The sequence below is a fragment of the Amblyomma americanum genome, chromosome 8, assembly GCF_052857255.1.
Source record: "Amblyomma americanum isolate KBUSLIRL-KWMA chromosome 8, ASM5285725v1, whole genome shotgun sequence".
Lineage (NCBI taxonomy): Eukaryota > Metazoa > Arthropoda > Arachnida > Ixodida > Ixodidae > Amblyomma > Amblyomma americanum.
In genome coordinates, this window is record NC_135504.1 from 24,533,315 (window position 1) to 24,542,400 (window position 9,086).

General features: G+C 46.5%; 1 long non-coding RNA gene across 1 annotated transcript; it reads right to left on the minus strand.

Moving 5' to 3' along the window:
• Positions 1–391: 391 nt before the first annotated feature.
• LOC144100332 (uncharacterized) lies at positions 392–4,078 on the minus strand. Its single transcript, XR_013307618.1, has 2 exons — positions 3,984–4,078; positions 392–601 (listed from the first exon to the last, which is right to left on the minus strand). It is a non-coding gene; the product is annotated as an uncharacterized LOC144100332 (long non-coding RNA).
• Between the last annotated feature and the right edge of the window lie 5,008 nt (positions 4,079–9,086).

Sequence of the window (9,086 nt, forward strand, 5' to 3'; positions counted from 1 at the left end):
ACCCAGCCACATTAGGAGTACTACAAACTGGAACGCACATTAAGGAAGGGTTGAGTTTGATGAATGGGCTGTAAACATAAGCGTTAAGTGGACGCAGTGGGTGAATAACGAGATAATTTGTTCGAAAGGGGCCCTGGGGTGGACCGTGTGCTTACTAGCTTCCTGCAATTGGGAAACATTACTAAGCTTGTCTTGAGGCTCTTTTTACGTGGGGGATGTTTAGGGAAGTGTGCTAACCACACTCCCGGTTGCGCTCGATTAGAAAAGAAACACAAGCTTGTGAGACATAGACGAAATATAACTCACACGCTCTCTCCGTAGAACTGATGTGAAGAATGGGTGGATAGAAACTTTCATAGTAATGTTCTTTCTTAAAGAACAAAAAACGGTTGCAAAAAGCGTCAACAATATTTTTATTTACAAGCTGAGGTAAGATTTGTTTGCAGCGACAAAATCAAAATTTTTCGGCTTCATCAGTCATGTTCTGAGTCGGGCTCGGGCATAGTCTGGTATTATTGCACTCCATGTAGCCTTGTCCGCCTGGAAGTGTGCAGCTACCATTGCAGCAGACACCTTCCTTCGCGTTTCCAGTACTGTTATCCTGAAACAAGAAAAGGAACGCAGCAACCTCGATTTGAGAAAGTAGGTTTGCAGTTAAGAATGCTCTTCATGCACATGCTCTAATATGTATTCTTCATAACGGTCTCTGGAGTCATGCACTTCGGTGAACATCTAGTAATTTTCTTGCTTTAAAATTCATTGCACATAATTAAAACGCCGCAGCGAGTTGTACTCTGAAGGAACTTGTGTAACTTTTTAAAGCCGAAGGCATTTTTGCTGAATTTGTTAAATATGACAAGCTTCCTAATACCTTATCTAATTTTTGTCTTTAGCTTATATTTTTTCTTACTATGGGCACATGACGTGCTCAGCTGGTGGTAACCGTTTCCGTGAATGCAGGCTGGTTGTCCACATAATGCGGGTTCCGGTAAAAACAAACCTAGAGGCTCACCCCGCCTTCATTGCGTGCGTACGCTCTCATTTCGAAGTTAGCTGAACTGAGAGCAAGCGTAATTAAGAGCGCAAGTCATTATCAGACAGCAAGGTGCATTAAAGAAAAACACTGCTCCAATCCGCAGACTTCAGCGTAACCCATAGTGCTGTTGGCGCAAAAAAAGGCCAGTGCTGCCTTCAGCGTAAACCACAGACTACAAACGTTTCTTTACTGGCGGGCCGCATTGCCACTTAGGCTTTCGTCAGGAGTGAAACCACGTAAGAGGATGGTGGCGTGAAATGAAGTGACAAAGGCGGCAAAAGGATGACTTTGCATCCGTTACCATTGGCAATCAACCGCTACGGCGAAGAATAAACTATACGAGCTCTTCCACGCCTCACTGGCACTGTAGCGTCCTCTACCGCACAAGCGAGCGTCGGAACGCCCTTCGGGCTTTCACTTGTGAACACATGCAATGTGAATGCATCTGCTAGCCACCGGAATGCCGGCGGCAGTCCCCTGAAAATGGCGACGATGGCAGGAGAAAATACTTCGCATGTTGATGCTCCTCGCGTGCCCCGCCGCGGTGGCTCAGTGGTTAGGGCGCTCGACTACTGATCCGGAGTTCCCGGGTTCGAACCCGACCGCGGCGGCTGCGTTTTTATGGAGGAAAAACGCTAAGGCACCCGTGTGCTGTGCGATGTCAGTGCACGTTAAAGATCCCCACGTGGTCGAAATTATTCCGGAGCCCTCCACTACGGCACCTCTCTCTTCCTTTCTTCTTTCACTCCCTCCCTTATCCCTTCCCTTACGGCGCGGTTCTGGTGTCCAACGATATATGAGACAGATACTGCGCCATTTCCTTTCCCCTAAAAAACCAATTATTATTATTATTGATGCTCCTCGCGTCAGTCATGACATCTTTACGTACATGTTCACGCGTGAGATTTCCCGCTGTTAACAGCGCTCCAGCGCACCACTGGCAATACAGCAATAGGAATCAAATCCGGAACAGGAGTAATAAATGGAAAGTTGGCGGTGGTGTTAATGCGATACCATTAAAGGGTCACGAAGGCGAAAGCTGTCCGGCGGCGCTGGTGTATGTCTGAAGCCTCCACCTGCTGGGTGGTGTTTACGCGGATTTGCCTCTCTCCACCCACTCCCTCTCCCTACCCTCTCAACTTGTAGGGGGCAGGAGGGAAATGCCTGACGAACAATGACTTAGCAAAAAGTGACGGTTTATTTAGCATTGTTAGGTGCGCTAGCACTCCGGGCTTCACTTAGGTTTCGGTTCGACTCTCTGTTTTCGAGGTTCTCTACATTGCATTCATAGATCTCAAAAGGTCCAAACAACACTCCTGGCAGGCGGTGCAGCAGTTAAGAGATGTGTCACTGCCCTGCGATGGCAGGTGCTGTTACTGATGGGACTGATGAGACGCGGGTTGCTCTTCCTGGGCAATCTCTCGACCAATCATTAGTTGGACCCACCTGCCCCCACTTAGATTGCTCTAAAGTCAAGCAGGCTTCAGACAAAGATCGCCAAAATCGCTGAGTGCGGGCTTAAGTGCTAACGCACTTTGCCGTAGTTGGCCATAAAGCCTGTCGGTAGGTTGCTCTTGATGCAGAGACCTCAGACAGACAACTGCGAAATTGGTGAGTGCGGGTTTAAGTGATAGCGCACTAACATAAAAATGGCTAAAAAGAAACTGACTCAGACAACAGATGGCCTACCTGCAAAATATACAGCCTCCCGAAGAATTATCGGTGCAAAATGAAGCTTGCGGGAGCCATTCCTTCTAGAGCAGCCTGGGTCTAAAAATTGCTGCGAGTATGTGTTTTAAACAGCCACCAACCAGTGTTGTGGCGCTTCGCTTAACTGCTGCACCACGGCGCTGTTAGCGGTGTGTGGACACTCCGCGACCTATGAATGGGACACATTTTGCCTAGTGGCGTAGTCGAAATTCTAAGAGAATCAGAATTGGAATATATTCGGGATTGAAAGACAATGAACTCAAAATTGGAATAGGATTAGGACTGGAATTGACTACCGAGTGAAAGAAGTGTGCTATAGCGTTTCTTCCTCATCGATCAAATTGATCACTCCCATTTTTCTTCTGTGCCTCTTCGCGCTCGCGGAGTTTTCGTTCTTTCCTTTCGCCTCTCTTCCGGCGTTCCTGAATATCAGCCCTGCCCTCATTGGCTTACTCAGCCGTTACGCATTCCGCCTGCATGACCTCAAGAATCGTATTCTTTCTTTTTGCTGCGCACCAAAGTAGTGCCCAACCCTGCGCAAATTTCGATGCGTTTCTTCACATTGAGGCTTTCCATCGTGCACAATAGCCTGTTGCGTTCGCTCTTTTACAATTCCCCTGCTGTTCACTACTACTGATCAACTAGTATGACACGCGCAAGCCATTTACAACACTGCCATGCTTACTCGCACCGCACCAGCTTTGGTTTCAAAGTGCTTCTGCTAGGCTCAAAACGAACGAAGTTATCTCAAGTACTTTACACAGCCCTTCCATAACTATTTGTCTTCTTTGTGTATTCTGTGAACGCATGCGCGACGCAGCCCTTATATTCAGCATGCCTCGTATCAATAAACCAGTTGTTAGTGCAGCGTTCTTGTGTGTGTTTGTTCCTGATGTGAATGTGGTTCTTGGGCGGAAGCTATGTCTCAAGAACGTGACGTATTAGTTAGCCGGCCAAGGAAATGCGAACGAAGTTAACACCTAACAGATTATGTCGTTACAGACTATTAAACTGAACTTTGCAGGGATGTTGATTACGGGTTTCTAAGTGCGTTGTTTATATTCTATGCCAGAGTTCAAAGTGAGAACACTTTTTCTAAACTTTCTCTTCATAACCTGAGGCAACCTGTGGAACTGTAAGCAGCCCGTAATTATATACTGCCTGAAAATTTTAGAATTTTCACATACGGTATCAAATTTGAAAAAAAGCATGCATCGGGAGAATTATTTTTACGTACCACACACGCTGTGCCGTTGTGCCAGTATCCTCTCGACGTAACGAGCCACGGATTAGGATTGCCCTTTGTGCAAGCATACTGACATGATTTTACTGGCTCCTTTTCATGGAAAAAAGTGCGAGAGACACTAATGAACTATTTGTAATGAATTATCAGGTGGCCTGCAGGACTTTCCTGACTGTACAAATGTAAATGCAAATGCCTTTATTTAAACATCACGTGACGTTAGGCGGTGTACCCGTTGACCCCACACACAACGCACACCGTCGCGACAACCCTCCCTTCCCTACCATCCTGCAACAAGCCACTGATCAGCATAGTCCAAACTACTGGGTCTGATTTGCTACCGCGCACTTTTTCACACTATGGCTTGAGGTATCCCACACCGGGTACCGACGGAAGAGACCCAAACCCGGAACATGCGGAGGGTGCCCATCTCCTTCACCGATATCCTCTGCTCACCTAGGCAGGATCAAATTAAGCTCCCTCCTCACAGTATGATCCCTTCTAGGCGATCAGCCTCGATTGATGTAAAGTGTGCTCCTGACAAGTTTCTAGCCAAACCTACCCGTCCTGCACCTCTGATCCACTACGCTCTACTCTGCACTATGCTCCTCTTGGAATGGCGGGCCGATATTCTATCGTCTCGTCCGGGCTTGCCCTGATCTTCCCGATGCTCTCCATTTCGCAGTCTCACTCTCGTATTTTTGGAGCCATGGCTGACCAATACGGCCCTTTACTGGCTGTGAGTGCTGCTCGAGAAGGCCCACGTAGCGTTTATCGCCTCTGCGGTCCTGTAGTGGGGACTCCACCCTGAGCTCTAGATGGCGTTTTCGCCTAATAAAGTTACTTCTCTTGCGCGTTCTTCTTTCTTTAAAACAAGAGTGTTTGTTAGAATTACCCCGTCACATATGGTGATATGCACATGAAGGACAACTGTATACCGCAAATAGTTTAGGTGTTTTATTTTATCGTATCGCTAATTCTTCAGATGTTCTACAGCGCCGATGACATTTCTTCTCTTCTAAATAAGCTAATGAGGATTGCAATAATATGAGGTGGTCAGTCTTGCGCACATGCCTGTGTTAAAACTACGTTGAACACTTGAATACAGAGGGGAATACTAGTGTTCGCGTTCTCGTATGTTTTTGAAGTTAATCTGTTTGATCTGCGAAGGCGAAAGTTTTGCATAAAAATTTTGCACAAATGCACTTGCCTGTGCAGGGCATTTCGGTCCACATCCAAAGGTGGTGTTAGCTGTGCTGGTGCAGATGAAAACAGCTGAAAGGCAATTCAATTCGTAGCTAAGCCAGCAATTCGACATTTCATTTTCGAGAGTTTAGTTTAAGCTGCAACCGCACATAAGCCGTTTGGCGTCAGCATTAATTCATTTTTTTCAGCGGAAGAGTTTTCCTGTAGTACTTGTATTTTTCTTTTGCGATGTCTCGATCGATACAGTTCGAAAAGAAGCGGGAAATTATGTACAGGAAAAGGTGCTTACACTAGTACATGGGAATAACTGATAAACACATATTTTAACTACATCTCAGCACTTCTGCTAATGGTGCTCGGCTGTGAACGCTTTTTACGACTTTACCCGAAGGTGCCTGAAGTTAATGAGTTTAGTACATCCTCGAATTTTGACTGCCGATAAATTTGACACTGGATAACAATATACATTATTCTTTAAGTCGGGCCTACGGGCAATGCAAGCGAAAGATTCAGGCAAGCTGACAATGTTTTACTTGATTTAAAAAAAAAAACGTTCCAAATTATAATAATTTCAAGTAACTTAATGTTGCGGCCGCGCTGTCTTCCAAGGCGAGGTCGAAAGCTAGATAGATATATATTATTTCTAGCGTCATAATTACATTGGCTAATGACTGCGCTCGCGTTTCTGTGTGGGTCTCTCGAGAGTTGGTACAATTCTAGCTTTGTTTTATTTGCCTTGCTGATCAGTCATTTTTTCCGCCAGATTAAATTACGTGCTTGTGCGTCCAGTAAGCCGCAGATTATCTTTCCCTAACTAAATTCGCAAGTGCGTTTGTGGTCGGTGTTGTTCATGGAACTTGATGTTAAAAACGTTAGACGCGAAAGAATGCCCATAACTCATGAAAAGAAGCCGCCACTCCGACACTGGCGAAAAAAAATTTCTTACTTTCCGTATTTAACTTTTCGATACTGCTCACGGCCTTTTGACAGCCCAGGAAAGAGCGATTACATGAATTAAAATCGAATCACTTGCACTAGAACGCGGAACAAAATCAGAGAAACGTGAGCGAGGCAATCAAGAAAGAAAGCGCACAAATAATTACTATATCTGCAAATTTACAATCAGTTACAAACCGAAGCAAAGCCTCGATAAGGCGAACAACGATATGACACAAGTGTGAAAGTGCCTACACATACGTAACCCGGTAACAAAAAGTAAGAAAGAAGTCACAAACGGAATAACGCACTTCGTTGCAGATAAGCTTCATGGCAGATACGAAAGATACGACCGGATAAATGTTAACGATTTTATGGGTTATGACGGTCTACTGTGCTATTGTTGAGACGAAGAACGAAAAGCAGGCACCTGTCAGCTTTAGTCTATGGCGCCACAGTTGTTTTGTATTGCGTATCTTTTGTTTCCTTTCTTTAATTGCATTAGGGGTGTGTGATGTCATTTGTAAATATAATTTATTTGCGAGGCCAGATTATGTTCGATGATGACTGGCAGCGACTCATCAACTCTAGAGAGTGTAAATAAATCTAGGTGGCTTTCTTCTCACATATTCGATGCTATTTATGTCACACTTGACATGGGCATCGCACAAAGCGTCAGCATACTCAATGATGCCCTAACGAGCGCCATGTATGCGTCATGTGCAGCTCTTTTCTGTCTTTCCACGCGTAGCCGCGGGCCTCACTCTTTACAGCTTTACCTTTCTCCGCACATGATGTGTTGCAGAAATGTGCACTTAATTCCATGTTCTTTTTCAAACATAAACAGTTGACAGAACCGCTTCGTCCAAAGTGCTTGTGTGTTTCTCCAATCTAGTCCTGTAGCCGTTTTCTGGGTAGCGGATTTTAAACCTGAAAAAGTAGGCTGCACCTTTAGTCGTATTAGCTTAACGTTTAAGACTGTCTCTAATAAACAATAGCATTCGCGGTGACGGACGCAAGTAGGACAGTAGCGCCGCAGGGCCCCATGCGGACCTTAGAAGAACTAAGCGAAGTACTAAGAAGAGGAAGCGAGGGGGAAGCCGGCATACGGTTGATTTTTGCGAGTTGAGTGCGGTCGCGAGAGCCAGAAGCGTATAGCGTGTGTGAGAACGCGAGAAAGGAAAAGCGAAAATGTGGCTACCCTTATACTACACTTCAGCTTAAGCTACAGCGCTACAGATAAGGAAAGCATTTCTTGTCGAGCGTAGAGAGCACACGTGTACGCTGTCCGCCCTTGCTCGCTCGTTTATCGCTAGGATCCCGCAATGATCGACTGAGTTTGCAAAGAATGCGAGATAAAATCATATCATGTTTGAAAGTTCTGTGGATGGCGCTGCTTCGAAGGGCGTTGCCAAAGTCCTACAGTTCGTAGCATTTGTGACCTGTATATTAAATAATACCATTTCATGCTTAAAAATTCACCGCATAGCTTCGGAACAAATGAACCGATAAACTTTCTACTTTTAAAGGCATTTGCGCATGGGCCTCGATTTTAAATTAATTAGTTGATTTATGGCGGGTTTAACGTCCCAAAGCGACTCAGACTATGAGGGACGCCGTAGTGAAGGGCTCCAGAAATCTCGACCACCTGGGGTTCTTTAACGTGCACTGACAACGCACAGAACACGGGCCTCTAGAATTTCGCCTCCATTGAAATTCGACTGCCGCGGCCGGGATCGAACTCGCGTCTTTCGAATCAGCAGCCGAGCAAAATAACCACTGAGCCACCGCGGCGGCTCTTTAATTTAATTGGAGTCTATGGCTTCGTTGCGAATGGGTGTGAGCAGAAAAATGCGTTACAGAACGGTGCAGCGCCTTCAAGGGCGGATCGTAGATTGTTGCAGCCGCACTCGTGTAACGGCTACGTCTGTTGGATACTAGACGTGGCGCCATATTCGGTCACATTTTCTATTCAAGCTGAGAAGCGAGCTTAGTCTCCTTGGTTGCATTCGCGTATTCAGCAGCCGCCGCCATTAGTGCTGTCGTCCAAGAATACATGGTGCTTTTGTAACGCCACGCTCAGCTGTTTCTCTTTGTAGTGCTGGGCATAACATTCAGCGTTTCTCAGTGCGTTCGCTGCTTAACGCGCTGTAGCGCTCTCAGCCACTTCTTCGATCATTGCGGCGCGTACCGCCGGCATCTTCGCATTCCAATAGGTAGTTACATAAAGATGACGCTGGCAAGGTGCATCTCGCCTTCTATACTCCGGTTAAACTCACGTATACGGGCAATGTTGTGAAGAAAGCAGACCATGAGAAATTGGCTACGATGATGCGCCACTACTTTACCCGCCGCGGTGGCTCAATGGTTAGTGCGCTCGGCTACTGATCCGGAGTACACGGGTTCGAACCCGACCGCGGCGGCTGCCTTCCGATGGAGGCGAAACACAAAAGGCCGCCGTGTGCTGTGCGATGTGAGTGCACGTTAAAGATCTCCAGGTCGTCGAAATTATTCCGGAGCCCTCCACTACAGCACCTATTTCTTCCTTTCTTCTTTCAGTACCTCCTTTATCCCTTCCCTCGCGTGCAAAAGGACCTGGGCTCGAATATCGGCGCCACGCAATTTAAAAAAAAAAGAAACTCCGCGTGTCGATGGAATTGCATAGCCAGGCCTATGGTGCGGCCTGATCTCGGTGACTAGAACTGACAACGCACTCCTTCACCAGAGCAGGATTTGGCCACCCTGGTGTAGTACTTGCCCACAACCTTCTATGAACAAATCAATTAAACCTCGGCCTTCAGTCACCAGCGGCTGCGGAGCAACTGAACAAGGCGGCGTTCAGACCTGTGACGCAGCGGAGGGTGCTAAGAATATCTGGCTCCCAACAGACCGCCGTTGGAAACTGAAACTGAACTTAGCGACGCTTTAGGGCGCTTCTCACTTTCATCAGCTGCT